The sequence below is a fragment of the Coptis chinensis genome, chromosome 4 (assembly GCF_015680905.1).
Source record: "Coptis chinensis isolate HL-2020 chromosome 4, ASM1568090v1, whole genome shotgun sequence".
NCBI lineage: Eukaryota > Viridiplantae > Streptophyta > Magnoliopsida > Ranunculales > Ranunculaceae > Coptis > Coptis chinensis.
Genome location: NC_141459.1, coordinates 63,582,967 through 63,607,446, shown reverse-complemented (window position 1 = coordinate 63,607,446; position 24,480 = coordinate 63,582,967). Strand labels below are relative to the sequence as shown.

The window sequence follows — 24,480 nt, the reverse complement described above, 5'->3', positions numbered from 1 at the left end:
TTGTCGAAGATGAACTAATTCATGACCATCGAAGGAACATGACGTCTACAATAACCGACTCGGGCGGTAATAATAATGCTCACTAGGATTGTTAGGTGTTTAACTAGTGACTCTACTAACATATTACAAAAATCAGCCAAGAGAATGCATGAATAATGTTAGACAAATCCCGAGTACAATCCACAATTAAATTGCCCAAGAGAATGCATGAATTGAAAACCAAGTAACAAACATCAAACAATATTGAATGTCAAGTATCTATCACCATTATAAAGAATCTCCGAAGATTGCTTTAAAGTACTTTTGACCTGGAATTGAAGGTGGTGATGATCTTGGCAGTTGATAAGAACAAAAATATGCAGATTCTTCCTTGAGTTCTTGAAGCTCTTTAACCTATGCACTTTCTAAATGGTAAAAGACAATTTTATTTTCCAATCTCATGAACAAACTTGAGGATCAGCCACAATGAGGTAAGGAGGACTTGAAGAAGGCTCGAATGCGAAGCCTTGAACAATAAAATAGTGAGGTGGTCGAGCATCTACTACGGGGAGAATTGGAGGGAGTTTTTGGTCTTTTTGCGTGACCGGATTGCAAATGCTGTAGTGAACATTAAATTCAGAGGAAAGGTTTTGACACAGGAGCAAACCATTGGAGGAATTCAATACTGTAACCCAAAAATCATCCCTTTGCAAAGAAAAACAAGCAGACTAAAAGATAGAGAGCACAACACGCACAAATGAAAATAAAAAATTGTACCTTTTGCAGCAACTAAATCGAACTTGGACACAAACCGAGCAAATCCCTGAAGAATTAATCCAACTGAAGAAAGAGAGAGAGAGAGAAGTTGATTACCAAACCCTACGTAATTGAAAGGAGGAGGAAGGGGAAGGCATACTTACAAGCGGTGGCAGCAAACAACTTAAGAACGAAACAGATTTGAGAGAGATTGAAAGAAATTTGAGAGATATAAAGATGGTTTGTTTCCATAGTTAAAGAGTGTGATACGTGAAACTCAAAGAGAGCGCAAGTTTTTAGAAGTTTCCCTCTATTTCCCAAATTTCTAAATTTTTTTGTGTTTTTTTAATGTTCACGGTTTGGCAGCGCATAAGTTTCGTAAGAAAATTAAAACAAAACGTTATAAATTAATTCAATTTTAATGGAAAATCATTGTAACAGTTTTTTATAATTGCTCACGGTATTAAAGTGAGAGGAACTCTCTTGCGCTTAAAAAATGTTACTAATGAAAAAAAATGAACGTTACTAATATCCTGTTTTGGTGTAGTGGGGAGTACCCAGAAATCCAGGCCCGTGAGTTATAACATAAACTTGGATTATCAAAATTCAAAGTCAAAATGCACAGCAAGATAGATTAATAGCCGAAGCTAAACATAAGCAATTTTCAGTTGGCATCTCCCGAAGCCTCCAAGGGTAGTCGGTCCTCCTCCACCACCTCGGGAGTTTCATCCACGTCTATGGGAGAGGTTGACACGCCGGGCTGGACGGCGGCCTCAGGGTCCTTAGCAGGGGAGGGGGCCGCGGATTCAGAACGGGTAGAAGCTGGGGGCTGATCAGGAAGTAGACGTCCGATGGCGGTAAGGGCATCTAGCTGTTACTTCAGCTCCAGGGCTATCTTTTTGGAGGCCAAGGCTTTGAAGTGTTCCACTGCGTCCTTCAGCGATTGTTCAAGTTCAGCCTTGGCCGCGGCCCGATCCTCCTCCCTCTGACGCTCCAACTATGAAGTGATCCCAGCCACATAGTCCTGATGAGCTTGTTCTGCACTTTGGAGCTCCTTGTACTTTTTGAAGGCTGTGAGGCAGGCGTCGTCCCTCTCCGCTTCCAGCTAAGCGTACTTGGCCTTCCACCCCTCGGGTCCATGGATCTCCGTCTTCACCGTTTCAAGGGCATCCAGGGTGTTGGTGAGATCGTGGATAACATTGCCCACATCAAGGCTCAGCTGGAAAAAGAAACCAAGTTAGGAAGAATTAAGCGGTAACGAAGGAAAGGGAAAAAGGGGGAAGACGTACCCTCTCCCATCCAGTGTAGATCGCAGCTCGGTGGGAGGCAAAAGAGCCAGAGTCCCCATAAGCTTGGTCCCTGGGGAGATGGGAGCTGAAGAATATGGAGGCGGCCATCGCTGGATTGTCCAGCGCGGAGTCCCAAGTGGTGACATCCAGGTCCCTGGCCTTGAATTGGGGATGCCAGATTTCTATCGACCCCGCGGGCAGGGTACCGATGGGAACAGCCTATTTCCCAGAGCGGCGTAGGTGGGCTACAGGCTGTGGCGAGGTTAATCGTGAGGTGGTAGTGGTGGTAGTAGAGGCGGTGGTCTTGGCCTTCTTGGCAGGAGGGCCCTTGACCGCGGCATTAGAGGGGAGCTCACCATCTGAATCACTCTCCCAAAGCTTGAGTTTGGAGACATGGAAGAATAGGATCTGGGAACAAGATCAGGGATAGTCGTTGGAGAGTCAACGGGGACCTTACGAGCCTGGGAAGCAGCGGCCTTCCGTGCGAGAGCTTGACTATGAGAGATTTTGGTGGTAAACCTGAAGGACCGATGGATTGGGCGCTTCGCTCGCCGTCTTTTTAGGGGAGATGGCTTGGGCTTCCTCTCCTTGGGCAGCGGAAGAAGGTATAAAGGGCCGCGGTACTTTCCAATATCTTTGAGGGAAGAATCCAGAAGGAGCAGACTGCCTTTGTCATGGTCTATGCCGAAGATGTCACACTGGCTGTCTCCTAGGCCGCGGAGTCTGTTGAAGATCTCTGAGGAAACATCGGCAGATACTTGGGAGTGCGAATTCGGGGCCCAACTTGAAACATAGAAGAATGGATGTGTTAAGACAGGGATCAGCCGTAGGTCAAACAAAGCAACTAGTAGCACTCACCGCGATCAATAAAATGGGAGTGTCTCAAGGATAGTTCAAGGGGAATATCCGCTGAGAGGAAATTCCCAGACACATACAGAGGGTAATGGTACCACACTTTGTCAGAGGTGGTGACGCGGATGACGAAAAACTTCTTCCACGGTCGCACGCAGAATGACTGATACCCTACGCTCCCCAGTTTCGTACTCTTCTTTATGAAGTAATGAGTCGTGATGTCGTGTAGGCCGATCCGCGGGTTATTCGTTTTGTTGTAATAATTGGCGGCATATATGATACGCCAGAAGTTGCCAATGACTTGACACGGTGGGATGTTGAAGTGATTGCAGACCTCAACATCTAGTAGGGATAAGGGGAAGCGGAGTCTAGCGGCGATTTGCCCCACAATGGCCACTAAAAACCCGGGCCGCGGTGGGACAAGGTGAGGAAAGTGTGTGACACCGGGTACATATTCCAGGACCACATCCCCCGGGATGCCATACACAGCTTGAACAGCGGCCAAGTTAGGCCTACGATAATGAGAGGGCGGGGGAGGAAGCATAAAGGGTCTCCCCGAGGTGGAGGGGACAGCGGATGAGTGAGTAGGCCCCGAAGAAGGGGATTCCGTCCGGGCCGCGGTGGGTTCAGAGGATTCAAATTGGGCAGGGGAGCCAGCAGATCTAGAGGTCGAAGCCCAGATCTGGTGGATCCGGAGGAGCCACCAGAATGAGATTCAGACATGGTTCGAAGATAAAATGGGCCTTGGGTGGCAAAGAGCAGTCGAGGAAGAGGTAGATGAACTGACAGGAGCGAGATAAACATGTTCAATATATAGCACAATAAACGAAAAACAAAGGAAAATACAAACCTGTCCAAGAAGAAGTAAGAGCCCGACGATGATTTGTTGAAGAACGAGAGCAAGAGAGATGAAAGGGTTCACCGGAGAGAAAGGAAGGGAGGATATGTGAGCTGTGAGTGCTAGAAAGGGAAAGGGGGAGTTGGAAACTAGAGAGGCAAAGTTTGAAGTGAGGAAGACAAAGTGAACGAGAAAAGAGTTTTATTTTAGGCGGGATTCAAAGAGGCAGGGGTAAAAGCGTAAAAAGCAAAGAAAAAGACCACCCAGAAAGAGACACGTGGTTGCACAGAACTCGAAGAGGCAAAGGCGGTGACGTGTGCGGTGGGAGGCACGTGCTTCGTTACACATGTTCAAGAATGCGAAGTTCAAGACAGGCGTGGGAATAGGGGTGTCAGATGAACTGATGGTTCAGAATTGAACGAAAGACCCACGGATGTGACAACACCACCAGGGGTCAGCTGACGAGTCTCGGCCTGCGGACCCAAGCAGATCCAAGGGCCGAGAAGGGGCATCTGTATCAACCTATTCTATGACCACTGAGGTGGTAGGTCTGCTAGCCCAAAGTAGAATAAGAAAGTGGAGGCACAAAGCACCGGATCGAGACCGCAACACCATAGAAGGGACAAGGCAGTACAGTGGCAGGTGAGAAAAGAGGTGTCAGAGTCAAACGGAGGGCAAGTTAACATAGAAGGAACGGGGATTATGAGATAGGGGTCGCGGAACCCTATAATGACAGGTGTAAAAAGGTCAACCAAGGGATAGAAAGGAGATCAAGGGATGGGAATGAAAGAAGGAGGTATAAAAAGGAACAGTAGGTAAGAAAAAAATAGGAGGAAAAAAGAGAGGGAGAGAGGGAAAAAGAAAGGAGTATGAAAAGATTGATGAGTGAGATTGCTAGTGAGATTTGCGGTTAACACAGCTATCGTTCAAGGCTTTGTAAAAATCAGAGAGAGAAGTCTCTCTTTCTTCAGCCATTGTTGCAGGTGTAGTGTGTGGAATTCTAGATAGGCGTGTGCGTTAACGTTTACGATAAATTACGTTAGCCGATTTTTTTCTTGTCGGACCTTAATCTCATGCAAGGTTAAGTCTAATATTAGATAAACACAAAAAACAGTCAAAACACTCCTGATATGCTATAATTAAAAATTCCTCTGACAGAAGAGGCGAGGAGTGGAAGGAGTACCTGAATGTCTCCTTGCTACGCGTTTGAATAGCGTCTTGTATACACGATCTCAGTGTATTCAAGAAGATAGAAACACTGAATAACTTGAACAAACGAAAGTTTGAACTAACCTGTAAAATCGAGCTTATTCAAAAGAGGGCGCGGGCGCGCTTAGAATTAGCCTAATAAGGACGCGAGGCGCACTCTTGCCTAAGACGATGTCTAGATGGTTGAGCGCGGGGCGCACTTGGAATTTGGCCAAAAAGGGCGTCGGGCATGCTGTTGCCTGAGATGATGTCCAGATGGTTGAGCGCAGGGCGCGCTTCAAAGATAGGCTAATGTGGGTGCGGGCGCGCTCAAGGTATTTCTGCGAGAAAAAATAATTTCTGAACCAAATAAACACAGTTAGAACCAAACAAGGATGGGTGGGTTTAATGAGATTTTGGTGGGACTAAAAATACTAAAGGAAACTAATTTAAACAAAACTAAGATGACAGCGGCGCCATTTGATAAAACGTAAAAGTAGATTTTACTCCTACTTAACTAATTAAACTTAAACAGAAGTAAAACACAGCAATTTACTCGGTGATCAAAGTTATCTACTTTCGTTATCAATGCAATATGTGGAGTAGAGAATTCGTTCCACTCCTAGCTTGTTTAAATGTAAGGTTTCCTAGTTTAATCAATTCTACCTAAAATCAAATGAGAGTAATGAAATGAAATTATGCTAATATGGTGATTGAATACTAATTAAAATGTTCTAACTTATACTACGGCAAATTAATACTAAGATGTGAATATAAAGAGAGGAATTAGGGGAATTTGATTCCACCTTGATTTCAACTTAATAAATAGCATAGATTTGTTGTAATCATTCACATAAAGATTGGGTCTTTCTAATCCCTAATTATTCATGGCAATCTCTACCAACTAATAATTAGCATGTGAGCTAATTTAAACTCGTTCTCATGGTAAATTAACTACTTTCTAGAGTGGAATAGATTATTACAACTACTTCTACACTAACACATCATGTTTTCATCAAAGCTTCATCAAACCCCTCTAATGGAGGTTTAGCTTCGATTCATCAAACTATCATTAATATAGAAATAAGAAGAAAACGTAATGAAGAACAATAACTTAGATTTTATTAATCTAATGGAAAAGAGTCTAATGATTCAAAACTGTATTAAAAACTAAATACTAGCTAAATTAATTAAGTCCAATCTATACTATAAATCTAATCTAGGAGGAGTAAACTAAGTACTGAATTATAAACTAAGTCTAAGTATTAAAATCTAAGTCTAATCTATATATAAAGAAAGCTTATTTAGAATTAAACTAATGGGAAGGGAGAGACTGGCCTTAGTCTTCTTTATATAGGAGAGGGCTAGGTCTACAATTTCATACATGGGCTTTGGAGCCATGTTTTGGGCCATAAAATCAAACCCAAAACTTGATTATTTCGGTCTAAAAAGAGTTTCTCTGTTGGAAATTACTGCAACAGACTTTTCGTCCACTTGTGCTCTTCTGATTGGGTCAAAGCCTAGACCATTAGAAAGCTCTTTTCGAGCCGGTCGTTTTGACATATGATAGGCACAATTCTGAAGTATGAGTCCAAAGATACGGCCTGCGAAAGTTTTGCTGACTTTTATGCGTTATTTCTGCTCGCATTGACTTTGACTTTTCAGCTTTGACCGGGCTTTAAAAAAAAATTTCTTCTTGAATTTTGGCCTTTCATAATAGAACTTCTTAGTAACCAACATTTGCTCCTTATCTCGCAAAAAGAACATATTTCTTCATATATTCGACTCCAATACCTGAAATACACAAAAACACGTAAACAGCACTAACTCTTATTTATTAATCACATAATTAGTCTAAATGTAGTATTATTCAGGTCTTAAAACTACAGTTTTGAACTCTTATCACTCTCCTTATGGAAATATGAATCTAGACTATATCTTATGGGAGGTAAATTTCCTTGTTGATCATAATGTCCCATCGTATATGGAAAGATTATATCTAAAAGGTAACTCCCAAGATATGTCATCATGATTCCTTCCTTATCATCAGAGATCGCCATCTTCAGTTTCATTAAATTTCGGGGAACCTGTCTATATCGGTTCCTAACGATTCAGGATAAACTGTTATGTTTGAAGCGATCGATCCGCGTCTGCACATGTTCACTAAACACTCGTGCTAAGCACGAGATCACTTATTCATAGAACTGATCTGATAGTCCTCGTCTCATTCTAGAGATCTATAGTCTTAGGTTATTTCCCATACACGTGTCATCTGTTCAATGACAGAAAATCCCCCTTACACGCTACATGTTCACAGTACATAACCTTAAATACGTGTTTTTTAAGTCAGGATAAGCAAAAAACAATTAAAACTAACAAAATCTAAAAAACACATCATCCATTGATGAGCACGTACAGGTGATCTAAAGCTCATATTTCTTCACCTTCAACCTACTTTCCAATAGCTGCATAGCCTTGTCACCTTTAACAATAACAGTGGCTTATAGTCATTTACCATGGTACAAAACTCTTTTCTAGTTTTGGAACAAACAAATATGTAACGCCCCAAAACTCAAACAATTACAAACCTATGACACGTGATTTTATAGTAAAATTTTGGCAACATCTCTTCTGCATTTTCGATATTTCATAAATATAAACCTGTCATAATCTGAAAATCACAATCATATATTTCTCATTCGTTAACCTAGTTACTTAACCATCTCGACCGATGCCAGAGTAGTCAAATAACTGGCTTACAAAAATGAGATCACTTCAACATTAGCACTTAGTACGCCAAAGTACTTGAATGTCTCGACTAATGCCAGATCATCCAAGCACCTCATACAAAGTCATTACCAAAAACACAAGTAAAATACATACATCCGAGTCCCATAGCTATCGACAGGTTTACACCTTTAACAAATGATATTTACAATGTATACATACCATATTTCCTAAAGTTTTCGTTGATTATAAATTCAGTGTTTGCTTTATTGTTGAGTTGGTAACGACTAATCTTATATCCATACTTAAATTCAGAACGAGTTCATCTTGTACTCTTCTCATTTCTCCTAATACCAAAAGATTGAGCAATATACCTAATTATTGAAAAAATTGAAGATTAACAACTAAATTGTTCCAACATACATCTTAGAGGCTACTTAGACTCCTTAACAAACAAGCTAGCTAGCTACTCCATGGGTAGCTCAAAAAATAAATTAGAAAACAATTCTAATTAATATAAGCCCATAGAGCTCAGATAATACTTTATACAAATAGTCGTGATGATTTATAGGATATATTGGTCGATAAAGTCAATGAAGTCCTGACGAAGTACATCTATTTCCCTGGTCGTGTACTTGTTCCTTGTTAGCCAACTCCATCACCTACGTGAGTCAAGAAAAAAGTTGATGGATCATGAAATTTTTTCGATAACATACTTTTTTTGATATCATATTTTTTGTTTATATTGATGTGATGTATTAAAGAACATGACAATTTTATTCACCTTCTTTTTTATTGGTAGATCAGGATCCTCGGTCAAGTGTAGCATAAAAAGCAACACATAGTAACCACATAAGATAACCCCTTCTGTTGTGGGTACTTCACAAAAAAGTATATAAAACAATCAATTATATATATATGCAACCCATAACAAATATACACATTGCACTTTTAGTGGAAAATGAGGCATTACTTTCATATAAATGTTCATAAATAAAGTCTCAAAGATAACCAAATTAAAATAGTAACAAGTCTCTAAGACATTACATCAAACACAAAGATTGAGCTTAAACTCTCAAACATAGGAGCCCAGTTTAGCCTACGCAACTCAATATTTTCCGATTTTCCTAGTCGCACGAGGCTAATGGTTACAAATTGAAGATGTATCATAACACCAAGAACCACAGATTGGTTAAAAAAAATAAAAACAATTCAGATTGGTTAAAAAAAATAAAAACAATTCGAGCTGAACTTGTTCAAATAACAAAAACAAACAATAAAAAACATGGGCAAGGCTGATGTGCGCACGTAGATAAATCAACAAGAAATAATCCCGAGAGCCAAAAAGTAATTTAATGTGCTCTTGTTTAAACTTATAACTCAAATATGCAAAACAGAATCACGTAATGGATTCCATCAACGTGAGACAAAAATGGATGAGCCCGTAACCCTTGTTATCCGGTTATAATTTTAACCCAAATTTTGAAACCTAGCAGTTTAACAACCTTGATAACACAACTGGAAAATTGATACTGAAACATATTAGCCGTGCTTAATTAGATGTGGGAGAGAATGAGAGAGATCAAAACCTGTTTGCCATATTCCTTTGCTCTGCTTTAAAAGCCATTGAGATAGATGCTTTCATTTGATAGATTCACGAAAAAATAATAGTGAACCCTCCCTGGACGGCCTAAGTCGTGTCTGCTCTTCTCCTAACTAATAATAGTAAAAATGATAATAGTAAAATAATACTAATGATAATAAATAAATTGATAAATACACAAACACAATCACAAACAAGCAGACTCATATTAAGACCCGGGTAGTTCGGATAAGGCATAAATTATGTTAACGCTGTAATGATGACTTACATTTTCTGTAACTCCAGCATTACCGTGATCAACTGCCTTGTCAGCACTGAAAAAATGGGGTACACAACAAAATTAATTTTCTGGCATAGAGAAGAAAGCATAAAAAGAGAGGGGGGAGCATGGGGAGGAGGGAGGAGGGGGCATAGTACAAAATATCGCGATATTTGGGGATATTTATCTAAATTTCAGAGAAAGATATATAAATATCACGATATGTTCAGAGATATATACGACTGCAAATATTGGTAATATTTCGCAAATATTGGTAATATTTCGACCATATTTGCAATATTTGTAATATTTGGGAATATATTGTGATATTTGGAGATATTTGGTGATATTTTGTGTATATAACAATTTTATTTAATATTTACCATTATATTTCAAATAAATATAAATAATGTATCATGATATATCAAAAAATATCCACAATATTCACGATATTTATTGATATTTTAGATATATCTACGATATTTACATTTAAAACAATGTCAAATATCCCCAAAGAGGGAGATATATCCACGATACATATCCAGAAATTAAATATCGATAAATATCCATATCCTGATATTTTGTACTATGGGAAGGGGAGACCGGTTTTTTTCTTTTAGTCCTTGAAGACAAACCATCCACGTGAGAGTCAAGGTGCCTTTAAATTTATTTGGGCCTTGGCCCATAAGTCTTTTTATTTGATGTGTCGGTTTGCTGAAAAACTTGTAAACTTTAAGCGAGAAAAAGCGACACAACAACTCATTTATTCTGTATCGTCCAACTTAAAAGCGACACAACAACAAAATTCTTGTGTCACATCCCTCAAAACCGACACAATAAACCCTTCTCTAAGCAAAACCGACACAAGAGACTTTGTTGTGTCACTTTTGGGTAAAACCGTCACAATTAGTTTTTAAGAACCGACACAACAAGCCTTTTTTTTAGTAGTGCTAGGTCGCTTAGTGGAGTTGATGCTCTATAATGAGTCATCATATAGGTGCTCGTGTGATATGGAGGCGACGAGCCCTCCCCATATTCAAAGAGATTCAGAGATGATAGGGGGTACTATACCTAGCTAGGGTCATGATGACAATGCTTGTTTCACCAGCTAACTAGGGTGTTGTACACACCAACCTAGAGATTTGACGAATAAAAAAATGTTGATGTGTACATAGGATGGAAAAGAACTACAAGTGATCTTTGCGTAAATATGAAAGAAGGAATGTTGTGGATAAACAACTGCGGAAACAACGTTATCCACTCTTAATAGATCAACCCTACACAAGGATTGATCATTCTCTCTAGACAAGACTTCAACACCCTCCAAGTACTATCCCAACGCTTCTCTTTAACAATTAACAAGCATATAAAGTAAAGATAATAATGCAAAAAAGAACCAATCACAAGATACGGATATAACGTGGTTCAGCAATGTGCCTATGTCCACCGGCGAGTTTCAAGCTTTACTAGATGTCTAGAGTAACAGATTACAAGAGCTCTCAATTCACTCACAAAGAATAAACACTCAACTCACTAAGAATTTCTCTCTTACAATCTCTCTCTTTCTTGGTTTTGGTTAGGTTAAGTTTTTTTAGAAAAACTTTTTGTTTTATCTTGTTTTAAAGCGACCGAATTTCTCTTGAAATCGTGGGGTGTGGTGGCGCTTTTAGGCTAGGCATACTTAGAGCGTGTGCGCGCCTGACAACCTATTGCTTTTCTCTGACCCAAAAAATTGGCTAAGTATGAAAAACGCCAAAAAGAGAGAGAGAGGGGAAAAAAAAACTCCTTTTTCTCTACATTCTCCACCTTGGTGAGGTTTTAACATATAAAACTAAGCCGAACACATTCAGTAAGAAGCACTAGTCCCGGAACTCGCCGTCAACTGCCCCGAAGGGCCATGCCCACAAAGGGCTCTTTCAAACATGTAAGATTTGGAGCAAGTCCAAATAGTGTTGGAACTTAACTCCGGTGACAACCTTCGTCAGCATATCAGCAGGATTGTTATGGGTGTCTACTTTCTCAAGTGCTACATCACCATCTCCAACGACATCCCGTACAAAGTGATAACGGACATCAATATGTTTGGTTCGAGCATAATAAACCTAGTTTTTCGCCAAATGAATAGCACTCTGACTATCACAATACAAAGCAACACTATTCTGCTCAATACGCATATCATCTTGAAGACCTCGAAGCCATAGTGCCTCTTTCAATGCCTCTGCCACTGCCATATACTCTGCCTCTGTAGTAGATAGAGCAATTATAGCATGTAGTATAGACCTCCAACTAACCGGTGCACCATGCATTATAAATACATAACCAGTAGTCGATTGTCGTCTATATAGATCACCTGCATAATCTGAATCCACATAACCACTAACATAACAAGTACCTCCACCATAAACTAATCCCACATCCAAGGTACCCTTCAAGTACCTCAATACCTATTTCACTGCCTCCCAATGCTGCTTACTAGGATTTGCCATATACCTGCTTACAACACTGACTGCCTGTAAAATGTCTAGGGGTGTGCACACCATAGCATACATCAAACTGCCCACTACACTAGCATAAGGAACATGAGACATATGATTTTGTTCCTCCACCGAACTAGGAGAGAACTTAGCTTAAAGCCTAAAATGCCTAGCCAAAGGAGTAGAAACCGACTTTGTATTCTCCATACCAAAACGAGAAATTACTTTTTGAAGGTATTTCTTCTTAAATACAACTATCCGTCACTTCTTCCTATCTCTGTCAATCTCCATGCCCAATATCTTCTTGGCTCTACCCAAGTCCTTCGTCTCAAACTCAAAGCTAAGTTGAGATTTCAACTTGTCTATCTCCACCATGCTTTTAGAAGCAATAAGCATGTCATCCACATAAAGCAAGAGATAGATGAAATCATTACCACGAAGCCTACGAAAGTAAACACAACAGTCATACTTACTTCGGGTATACTCTTGTTACATCATGAACGTGTCAAAGCGCTTGTACCATTGCCTTGGCAATTGTTTTAAACCATAGAATGACCGATTCAACTTGCACACATGATCTTCTTTCTTAGCAACAACAAAACCTTCAGGTTGTCTCATATAGATCTATTCCTCTAAGTCTCCATGCAAGAAAGCAGTTTTCGCATCAAGTTACTCTAACTCCAAGTCGAAGTGAGTAACTAAACTCAATAACACACGAATGGAAGTATGTTTGACCACCAGGGAAAATACCTCATTGTAGTCGACTCCTTCCTTCTGTGAGAAACCCTTTTGCTACCACTCTTGCCTTATACCCAGTACTGTCAAACTCAGGAAGGACCTCTTTCTTTCTGAACACCCATTTACTACCGATAGTCCTCTTGCCCTTTAGCAATAAAACAAGGTCCCATGTGTGATTTTTATCAAGAGATTCCATCTCTTCCTACATAGCAACCAACCAATCTCTGTAATGAGCATCTATAATGGCTTCCTTAAAGCTATCTGGCTCATCATCTTCAATATTCAGTGCATATGCCATTAAATCTACCTGACCATAATGTTTCACCGTCTTATCGTGCCCATACTTGTGCACTTCCTTAACTTGTTTCTTTGGCCTAGGGTCAGCCACTACAAGTTGCGGGTGCTCATGCTCTTTTTCCTGTTGCTGCGTGGTTTCATGATCTAGTACCTCATCATGAACCAACCAATCATCTACTACATCAGACAACTCAAGCTCAGTAGATTGAACTTCTATATACTCACCATTCTGCCCAGCTCTTTCCGGCTTACTGAAAGATAACACGGAAGTTTCATCAAAGGTAACATCTCTGCTGACCAGGAACTTGTGGTCTTCTTGACACCATAATCTGTATCCCTTTACCGCATTTGTGAAGCCCAAGAATATTGTCTTCTTAGCTCTAGGATCTAGCTTGCTTTCCCTCACATGGTAGTAAGTAGTCGATCCAAACACTCGCAAAATACTATAATCAGCTGGGTTACCTGACCACACCTCATAAGGCGTCTTGCAATCTATCTATTTGGGCCGGTGACCTATTATACCGGTAACATGCCATGGACACTACATCTGCCCAATACTCTTTGCCTAGACTGACATTAGACAACAAACATCTCGCTCTTTCAAGCAAGGTTCTATTCATCCTCTCTGCCATTCTATTCTGTTGAGGCGTACCCCTGACTGTCTAGTGTTTAGTAATTCCCTGTTGCGCACAAAACTCTTAGAAAGGCCTATAGGTATACTCAATACCATTGTCATACCTTAATGTCTTTACTTTCTTATCTGTGCGATTCTCAACCTTTGCCTTCTACTTCTTAAATATCTCAAACACTTCATCTTTTGTTTTCATCATATACACGCACACATAGCGAGTATGATCATCAATGAATGAGACATAATAGCGGTTACCTCCTTTTGAAACCACTCTGGAGGGTCCCCAAACATCCGTATGCACATAATCAAGGATGTCTGTTGTCGTGTGCTTGCTTGAACTGAACTTGACTCTACACTACTTCCCATAGACACAATGCTCACATAACCCCATACTTGGCTTCTTCAAGTCCTTCAAGAACCCTCGCTTGCACAACTTAGATAAACCTTTTTCACTCATATGCCCTAGATGCATATGCCACATCTTAGTGCACTCATAATCATCACTACATGCACCCACTGCTACATTACCTATCACCGTATTACCCATCAAAGTATACAAGATTCCATGTCTTTGACCCTTCATAACAACTAAAGAGCCACTAACAATCTTTAGGACTCCACCTTTCCTCACAAACTTGTGGCTTTTGGAATCTAAGGTACCAAGAGAAATAAGGTTTTTCTTTGGATGAGGATGTCCTTTACTTGGACTTGCCAAATCCCAAAGTTATTCTTCTCATTAAATTTATCTACTTCAAATCTAGCATTTGACATCTTGGGAGCCATTTTTCAAGTCACACATAATAACCCAAAAAAATATCTCACTCAGGAATTTTATCGAACACCTTGTCTACGCAAATTCCGAGTACTATGGTTCTTCACCAAAACTCAAAATCCTAGGTTGTATACCTCACTCTAATACCAATTGTTATGGATAAACAACTGCAGAAACAACGTTATCCACTCTCAATAGATCAACTCTACACAAGGATTGATCCTTCTATCTAAATAAAACTTCAACACCCTCCAAGTACTATCCTAACGCTTCTCATTAACAATTAACAAGCATATAAAGTAAAGATAATAATGCAAAAGAGCACCAACCACAAGACACGGATATAACGTGGTTCGATAATGTGCCTACGTCCACTGGCGAGTTCCAAGCTTTACTAAATGTCAAGAGTAACAGATTACAAGAGCTCTCAATTCACTCACAAAGAATGAACACTCAACTCACTAAGAATTTCTCTCTTACAATCTCTCTCTTTCTTGGTTTTGGTTAGGTTAAGTTTTTCTTTAGAAAAAAACTTTTGTTTTGTACTATTTCTGAAATTATCGAATTTCTACTAAAATACGGTAGAGCACGGGCGCGCCTTAAGCCAGACATACTTAGAGCGCATGCGTGCCTAACAACATGTTGCTTTTCTCTAACCCAAAAAATTGGCTAAGTATGAAAAACGCCGAAGAGAGAAAAAAAAACTCCTTTTTCTCTACAAGGAACTAGCTAGGTGCAAATATAAAAGATGTCATTTAGGGGAGTAAACCGAAAGTAATTAAACAAATACACTTTGGAGGATTCGAGAACCGGAAGCAATCTTGCCAAAGTCATCCTACTCTCTGCAGACAAACGTCAGCTATTACTTACCAATCTCGTAGTGGTGCTAAACATTTGTCCTTCTTTTGTGAGAAGAAAACTCAACTTGAAAGTTGCAATAGCCTCAACTTGGGTTGACTCTGTTCTAAAATGTTATTAAACATTGTTCTAATCAAGCCCTTATTCCAATTAGTAAGAACTGAAATGATAAGTACACAAGTTTGTGATGGCGCGCGCACCAAACAAATAACAATAAATTGGGCTATTGGCTATAGGTATGTAGGAATCAATAGTTATCAGGCTTCTTGTTAGGGTTTAAACAAGCTTCAGGATTCTTCATACATGCTAATTATTCTGTTTTCTCTCTTTAAAAGGAGTCGTACTATTAGAGTAATAGAAGTCTTGGAAAGCAATTTGGAGTTCTCATTGAATTCCAGAAGTTCCTTCACTTTGTGCTCCGAAATGGTTTCGGATACTTGGATTGTGATGTTCTCTAAAACCACTGCATTTTTCAGTAGAAATTCGAGCAACACAAATTCATAATCACTCCCTTCAAACTTTCACATTTCAACAGACTTGAGATGACAAAATTAGCACAAATATGAAAACTATGCTCCCCAGTATCCTCGGTCCTGTACTGGGTCAATTACCTGTCAACAAATGTCAACATAAACGAAATGGTAGAAACTATTATCTAAAGATATACAAAAAGTTAGGTGTACTAAGAATAAGGTGGAGTGAAGTGAGATTGCAGCAGGACATAGTTTATATATATTGGGAGATGTCGCACCCAAATACCGCGACTCTTAACTTTACTTGGTTTCAAGCTCTATTTTTTATCGGCTGCACCAATTAGGTTGCCTACGTACCCATTTTGGGATCAAGCCACCGTAGTTCACCTCTCTTTCCTCACCCCTCTCTGCCTCTATTATGAGCTCCCCCCCCCCCCTTTTTCTCTCCTCTTCTCTCTTTCTTTTTATATCCCTCTCGTAGGTTCACTTTATGCATAGTATGGTATTGGGCCTATTCTCTTGGCCCAATACATGTTATGGTCCATCTATGAAAACGGCTACCACATTTGCCCCCTCTCGGGTTCGGCGGCGATGACGACGGCAGACCCGAGAAGTCTCTGAACTTCCTTGTCTCCCTCTCTGAACTCTAAATATCCGCAGTATCCAGAGACTGTATGCAGTCTTCTTCTCCTCAGGACGTTTCATATCCATGTACCCTACCACTGAATCGTATGTCTGTAAAGTACTCAGTCCCGACTCTCTTTGTCCGTGGACTCTTGAACTCTGCGCTCTCATTTTTCTTGACCCTGTGACTTTGTTGGCCGCAAATTGTACTATAATCCTCCACTTGTCTCGCTCTTCCTTCATTACTACTTACCCGAGTTCTCCAATCTCAACCGATAAACTATGTGTATTTCAGATCTCCATAGATTTCCGTTATATGTAGGTGCATTACATCTCTTCTGGCCCCTTTCCTTGATTACGCTTTCTTTATCTTTATAGCCTCTTTGTTATGGTTTTTTATGCAAATCTCCAATGGTTCCGCGAGCGTCAGCCGTAAATAAACTCTACTCCGCGATCCCTCTTTCGATAGTCTTGGGCTGAAGGAGTCTTACTTTCGCAGTGTTTTCTTTGCTAAACGTCCTTGATCGCGTGACCCGAAATCCTCATTCTCTTTCTGCTATTAGCTCTCCTTACACAATTTACTACCAGTCCTCAGAGGGTCTCTTTCCCTTGGCACTCACTTTTCCACATCAATCATCATGTCCGCAAAGTATCTCAATCCTTTGGTTATCGTTCATATAACTCATTAGCATATCCACGAAAGGTTTCATCCCCTTCGCTCTCACTCAAACTCAATCCTCATGCCAGCGAAGTGTCTCAACCCAGCTATCCCTTTTCCTCTACAAAATTCACTACCATGTCCGCGGAGTGTCTCATCTCAGCCACCTTCTCTCTTTCATAGATCTCGCTACCATGTACGCGGAGTGTCTCGTCCCCTTCATTTCTCTTTCGTAGAACTCAGCATTGGATCCGCGAAGAGTCTTATCCCCTCCGCTCTCATTCGGAAAACGCAAAGCATATCTAGGGACAACTCCGCTTGCCCCCATGTCCGCGGAGTGTCTTGTCCCCTTCGTTTCTCTTTTGTAGAACTCAACATTGTATCCGCCAAGGGTCTCATCTCCTTTACACTTACTCATGGAACTCGATATCCCATCTGTAAAGGGCCTCATCCCCTCTATTTCTCCTTTGTAGAACTCAATAGAATTGTTCCTTCTGGATATGCTGCTTGTTCCCAATTGCAATTTGGAACTCCGACTCACGGAGGGCTCATCCTCCCCCATCTCTCTTCGGGAGTGGAGTGCGTTGAGGGCAACTTCAATTGCCCCAAGCTTGATTCGGATCTCATGTCCACGGAGGGCACATCCCCGTTGTCTATGCTGCGGGTGGAGGTGATGAGGGGCAACTTCGGTTTTGCCCCCATGTTTGATTCGGATCTCATGTCCGCGGAGGGATCATCCCCCCCGTTGTCTATGCTCTAGAGTGGAGGCTGATGAGGGGCAACTCAGCTTGCCCCCATGTTTGATTCGGATCTCATGTCTGTGGAGGGCTCATCCCCGTTGTCTATGCTCTGGAATGGAGGCTGATGAGGGGCAACTCAGCTTGCTCCTATGTTTGATTCGGATCTCATGTCTGCAGAGGGCTCATCGTTGTCTATGCTCTAGAGTGTAGTCTGATGGGGGGCAACTCAACTTGCCCCCATGTTTGATTCGGACACGAGGGTCCGTGGAGGGCTTCCCCCCGCACTTTTTCGGATAACCCCATGACATATCTGCAAAGGGTCTTCTCGAACCCCTCCACTCTCCTTCGGAATGCACATCCGAGGACAGCTCAGCCTGCCCCTTGTTTGATTCAGACACAAGGGTCCGCGGAGAGTTCATCCCCCCACACACACACACACACACACTCATTCAGATAGCCCCACGACATATCCGCGAAGGGTCTTCTAGAACCCCTCCGCTCTCCTTCGGAATGCACATCCCGGGACAGCTCAACCTGCCCCATGTTTGATTCGGACACGAGGATTCGCAGAGGGCTCATCCCTCCCGCACTCATTCGGGTAGCCCCACGACATATCCGCGAAGGGTCTTCTCGAAGCCCTCCGCTCTCGCCGGGATGCACATTCGGGGGAGCGGCTACCGCCCCATATTTGATTTCGACGCGAGGGTGCGGAGGGCTCATCCCCCCTCGATTCATTCGGATAGCACCACGACATATCCTGAAAGGGTCTTCTCGAACCCTCCGCTCTCGCCGGAATGCTTATTCCGGGGGAAGCCTTAGCTTAGCCGCCCCATGTTTGATTCGGACGAGGGTCCGCGGCTCATCATCCCAAGACTCATTCGGATAGTCCCACAGCATATCCGTGAAGGTTCTTCTCGAACCCCTCCGCTCTCTGGCTTAGAGGTAGCTCATTTTGCCCCAAGCTTGAATCGGACACAGCGGTCCACGAAGGGCTCATCCCCCCCGTTCTCTGGCTTAAAGGCAGCTCGTCTCTATCTCTTCCCACATAAGAGTAGACCCAACATCCTCTAGTAAATATGTGCGGACAAATTCTCAAGGCATTAAGAGATAATAGTATACATGTATGTAACTTAGTGCAAAGATATCACACCCTTAATGTGAACTGTAACTCACCATTACATAGAGACACCAGCAAATTTCGAGATTCCCCGTATAGCTAGTACGAGGCTCGACCCCGGTCTTACTTAATGTTATATCATGCAATAAACCTTTAATGCAAAAAGTAAACTCTTTGATGACAATATTGTGTGCACAAATAAAGTAGTAAATGAGGTGAGATGGATCCATCTCTTAATACCCACTCAATCTCAAATCTGTTCCGCGGATCTTTCTCTTTCTCTGTAACCCTGAGGTGTACAACCACATTTCTCATTCATGGTCTGCGACCTCCCAGAGTGAATAGGTTCGCAGAATACCACGAGGTCTGGGGACAATCCCAATTTGTCCCCGCATACATCTCTACCAAGGACGGGGGCAAGGCTTGCTTACCCCCAGTGTAACTATGGCTGACAGCCGAGTCACTACTCGTCCGTTTATTATGTAGATGACGGTAAAAGAAACGAGTTACCTGCCGTGGTGTATGCCCCTCTATGTTTTTTGTAATCATCTTAACATCCGTATTCAGACGCTCCCAAGCCGTTGATCTCAGCCCCAATCTATTGATCCCATTGTTCCCTTACCTCCAACTTCCTCGCTGTCAATGTTGTTACGTTGAATACTCTACAAAAACTATAATCACCACTAACACCAAGGAGAGGACTATTATGCCCCTTGTTAGACCCGTCACCATTCTGAAAATACTCGGCATGATTGTCAAACCCCTTTTTAACATCCCCGCACGAGGTGGTACACCTAACTTGCTACCACCGTCCACACACTACTAGTCTACCTATGCCTACACTCTATAGGTCCACACACTACTCCACCAACCCACACACTTCACCATGCAATTCAACTGTACTGCAACCAGGTGTGGTTTGGATTCCTTTTTCTTTCATCAACCTCCTTACATCTGCCACCTTCTCCCAGTTACTAACCGAAGCATAAATGTTCAAAAGCAAAACATAATCCCCAGCTTTTTGGGCCTTTAGCTCAATCAAATGCTCACCAACATGTTCTCCTAGTTCAATGTTCTTGTGAATTCTGCAAGCTCCGAGTAAAGTCCGCCATATTGTTGCATCCAACTGTGGTACAGTAACTTTCCCAGCAAGGGATTAGTGAATAAAAGGCAATAATAGTGAAGCTTCCACCATAATGTCAGACCAAGGAAGAGACATAGAAGATGAGAGTGAACTCCGAATCTCATCTAAGGTGGGGTGCTTTTTATGATGGAAGCTACGCCGATACTTATACCACATTGCTGTCATTTTAGCCTTGTTCCATTAGTCCCCATACCCAATCAACCAAATGTGGCATCCCATCTTCAATAGGCCTTCTCCCACACACAGCCTCAAGAACTAAAACACCAAAAAACCAAACACATCTGTCTATGCTGATGCTCATCCATTTTAGACTATTTCAGGCGCCATGTACCCTACGGTACCAATCACACGAGTAGTACTTGCCATCTCTCCATGCCCATGCATTCGAGCCAACCCCAAATCTCCTAACCTTCCATTCATATCCTTATCAAGCAAAATATTATTAGCCTTAATGTCCCTATGCAATACTCTTGCTTCCCATCCTTCATGCAAGTAAAGAATACCAGCAACTACATCCTTTAAGACTCTTAGCCTATCTTCCTAATTCAAGATAAAACTCTCTTCACATTCAAACACCCTCTTATCTAAACTCCCATTCTCCATATAATCATAAACTAGAATCAGGTTACCCTTTTCTCTTTTACACCAGCCTCTCAATCCAACCAAGTTTATATGCTTAAGCCGACCAAGGCTCGAAACCTCAGCTAAGAATTCTCTCACCCCTTATTCACTTTCATGCGCAAATCGCTTCACAACAACCTCAGCTCCTCCGATAACCCCCTTATAGACCTTCCCATTCCCCCCAAAACCAAAAACATTCTCTTATGAAAACCTCTTAGTGGCGACATTTATGTCCTAGTAATCTATTCGATGGGGCCAATACTCTAGTACCCAATGTTCCATATCTTCTCTCAACCTCTTTTGCCTTCGCTTCCTCTTCACCAAGAATAGAGAAATGCAGACAATGAAAACTAAAACAAAGATAATTTCCCCCACAATTCCAACAATAAATCCACTTGAGCCAAAAACAGACTTTCCTCGAGGAACAAATAAAGGTAAGTTCGACATTTTCAACAATTCACCCACATACATTTGAGTTACTGAAGCTCCACCCTAGTATTCTATGACTTTCAACCAGTCTCCCTATTGTTGTGCCAAATCTGTACAACATCCACTTCCTCTATCAACAACTGATTCTCGTTCTCCTTCCTCAGGGTTTGGTACTCCACCAGAAACTTATTCTCCCCAACTTCTTCGGTAATTGTTGCAATAAACCAAGGAGCATCCCCAAATCCTTTTTTATTTATGTTGACTTCTACATGATACCTTCCACAAAACTTATTTCCAGCTTAGACAAGTTTTCAGTATTTCTCTTCAATTTAGATAAAGTACTATTTCCAGCAGCAGCAGATCTTCTCTTGAACAACCCATTCCAAATCAAAACAATTAATCTCAATCCCAACACGCCGAGACCAAAGCCCATTTGCAGATTTGTTTTGGATGTTGTTGTTGTTGTTTCGAATTGGGTTTGTAGAGCAGTGAGATCTGACGGTGGTGGTGTTGGTGTTTGAGTCTCTAACTCATTCAACTTATTCTTCCTCTTTAGACTAACTATCATTGCTTTATATTTAACACCACCAACTTATTTTTCATGTTTCCCCACAGACGACGCCATTTGTCGCACCCAAATACCGCGACTCTTAATTTTACTTGGTTTCAAGCTCTATTTTTGATCGGTTGCACCAATTAGGTTGCCTACGTACCCATTTCGGGATCTAGCCGTCGTAGTTCACCTCTCTTTCCTCCCCCCTCTCTGCCTCCATTATGAACCCCCCCCCCCCCTTTTTCTTTTTATATCCCTCTCTTAGGTTCACTTCATGGGGCATAGTATGGTATTGGGCATATTCTCTGGGCCCAATACATGCTATGGCCCATCTATGAAAAAGGCTACTACAGGAGAAAAAAAACTAGATGGATTAGATTGTGAGTTAATTCTACAGAAATAACTACACAAATTCCTAAATTAACAATGATTCGGTAAAAATAATTTTATGCGAATTTTTCAAACCTTGGTAATAAAATACACTGTAAATGATTTAATGCTTATTAGCTAGTATAAGAGTACCTGGAAATCACGAGCCACTAGTGTCAAATACTTTGCAGCATCAACTCCGCTGAAAATTTTATAAAGGCAACTTAGGAATCGTTCTTTGCCCTTTAGACTGATATCTTTATAAGTTGTTTCAATTTTCGCAGCAACGAGGGAAGAAAGGTCCGCAAAATGATAGTCTTCATACATGTGGCCCATGAAATGGATTGTTTTGATATTTAGTGCACTACAAATCTTTATCTTACAACTTGCCTGGTAGGAACGATTATACACCACTAAGCACTCAAATTCCGGAGCATTGATAGTAAGAGTTCCAAGACCCCCATGGTGGCAACTGTCTAACCTTAGATTCTTAACAGTCGGCAAGTCCAAAACAAACTCATTGCTCGAGCGAATAAATGGTAACGAAAAAAAACATGATGTAAGGTGCAAAGTCTTGAGCCTACATAGAGATGAGCAAGATAATACATGTACATAATTAAGAATGAGTTCATGAATCAGAGCAGAAGGCATCCACTTCTTCATTCGAATTGTTAAGTCGACATTGAGACTGGCAATGTAGGGTCTGTAGTGGCCATTGCGAGAAGAGATTTGGAGTTTCTGTATATTAGAGCCTTCACACAAACACAAAATTTTGTTGACAAAAGCCATGAACTGATAATGCTTTTGTCTGTTTGAAGAGTCATGCCACATGAGTTCATCGAAGTTTAGATATGGAAGAGAAACCCAAAGGTATCTCCATCTTTTGGATAAAAGACTAGCAGGAAGGACTTGTTTCATGTCTAAGAAAGAGAAAATGAGATGGATTAGTACATCAGGTAAATCACTAATTCCATCACTGCTTCTCATCTTCTTCTTGCTGAGTAGGTGTATTAAGAAGAGGTTGGCTGTTAGTAGACTTGTAGGTGCTGGACTGGTAGTAGACTGATGCCGAGAGCGGCGGAGAGGGAGAGAGTAGTTGAGAAAAGGAAGAAAACCAAAAATTGAACCCAACAGACATCACATTGTAACCATCTACAACATTTTCATAGAAAATAAGCTTTTGGGACCCATAACTTTTTGTCCTCTTTGTCATCGTATACGGTATTTGCTAGAACAATTTTTGTTACATTTCCTGTGCAAGTGTCGCCTATTGTTACAAGCAAACGATCAAAATGAAGACGCGTGTTATTTAGCTGTACAATATTCAAGATTGGAACACCTACTAACTGGAATACAATGATTTTAGTACTACTACATTTTAGCTGAAATTACACAGACAAGCAAACAGCATTACGAAAAGGGGGTAACACAAATCAAGGTGGTAACACAAATCAAGAAATTATTTCTGTAACCTTTCGCCATTGTCGAGTCATCACTAGTTCAGTACCACAACAGGTACCCCTACAAACTTTAAGGTTAAAGGGAGACGAACATCATAGTGCATCAATATGAAATCGTAGTGGTGCTGAATCTTTCTGAGATGCCCGCCCGCATTGAGCTTCACCGGCAGTGACTGATCATCAGGTGTATTATAACCGACCCCAGGCCTGCTATTCAGTACATCAAGCAGACGTGCTTCGATCTCAGCTGTGACCACATCACATCACACTCAGCTTTCACCTTTTCATAATTCGCTTCATCTTCTTACGCCATTCTTCTTCGTCGTCTCATCAATTGCAGGACCAATATTAAGAACACAACTAATGATTTTGGAGTCCTTTGTTATGACTGCTAAGAAAACCGGAACCATATTACTCTGAGATAGTGTCTCGCCCCTCGGGGCTTTTCTTCTGCCATCACAAAACTTAGTGCACTAGGCCCTTGCCTTAGTTTTGCATCGGTTGAAACTAATTAGCATTTAAGCCCTAGCCTCCGTTTTGCGTCGGTTGAGTTGGCCTTGGGATTGGTAACTCAACTGATCTAACCAATCCCCATTCCAGGTAGCCAGTATGCATCCTCAACATTCACTACCTTACATTCAAATCATTGTTACCTTAACTGTGGGAAAACCAATCAAACAGACACCACACATGCAACATTTCTCAACCCCTCTTGGTGTCTGAAACTCATGGACAAACATTTCTCAACCAGAAGGCAAAGCACCAACGATTTAAGGCTTCCTATATAGTAAAACTAGACTGCATTGCGCCCAAGAGCTTACAGGCCAAGACTTGAAGCTGCCAAGTCAATGGCACACTGGAAATGAGGAAACAAATACTTTGAAGTTCAAATCATCAAGAAATCCTAAAGCATTATTAGAACTCCCTTTGCATACTAGGGCACCTATGTGAGACACAGTACAACCTGTCCGGCCATGCAAAACAGACTGCAAAACCAATCCCATAAGTGACATTTTGACAATTAACTTCCT

The 24,480-nt window shown here is 41.3% G+C and overlaps 1 long non-coding RNA gene and 1 pseudogene across 1 annotated transcript; both read right to left on the bottom strand.

Moving 5' to 3' along the window:
• Positions 1-5,999: 5,999 nt before the first annotated feature.
• Positions 6,000-23,123, bottom strand: LOC147504343 (uncharacterized). Its single transcript, XR_015193036.1, has 6 exons — positions 22,143-23,123; positions 9,501-9,546; positions 9,219-9,345; positions 8,414-8,508; positions 7,319-8,291; positions 6,000-6,696 (listed from the first exon to the last, which is right to left on the bottom strand). It is a non-coding gene; the product is annotated as an uncharacterized LOC147504343 (long non-coding RNA).
• Positions 18,653-21,789, bottom strand: LOC147504344 (putative L-type lectin-domain containing receptor kinase VII.2; annotated as a pseudogene).
• Positions 23,124-24,480: the final 1,357 nt, after the last annotated feature.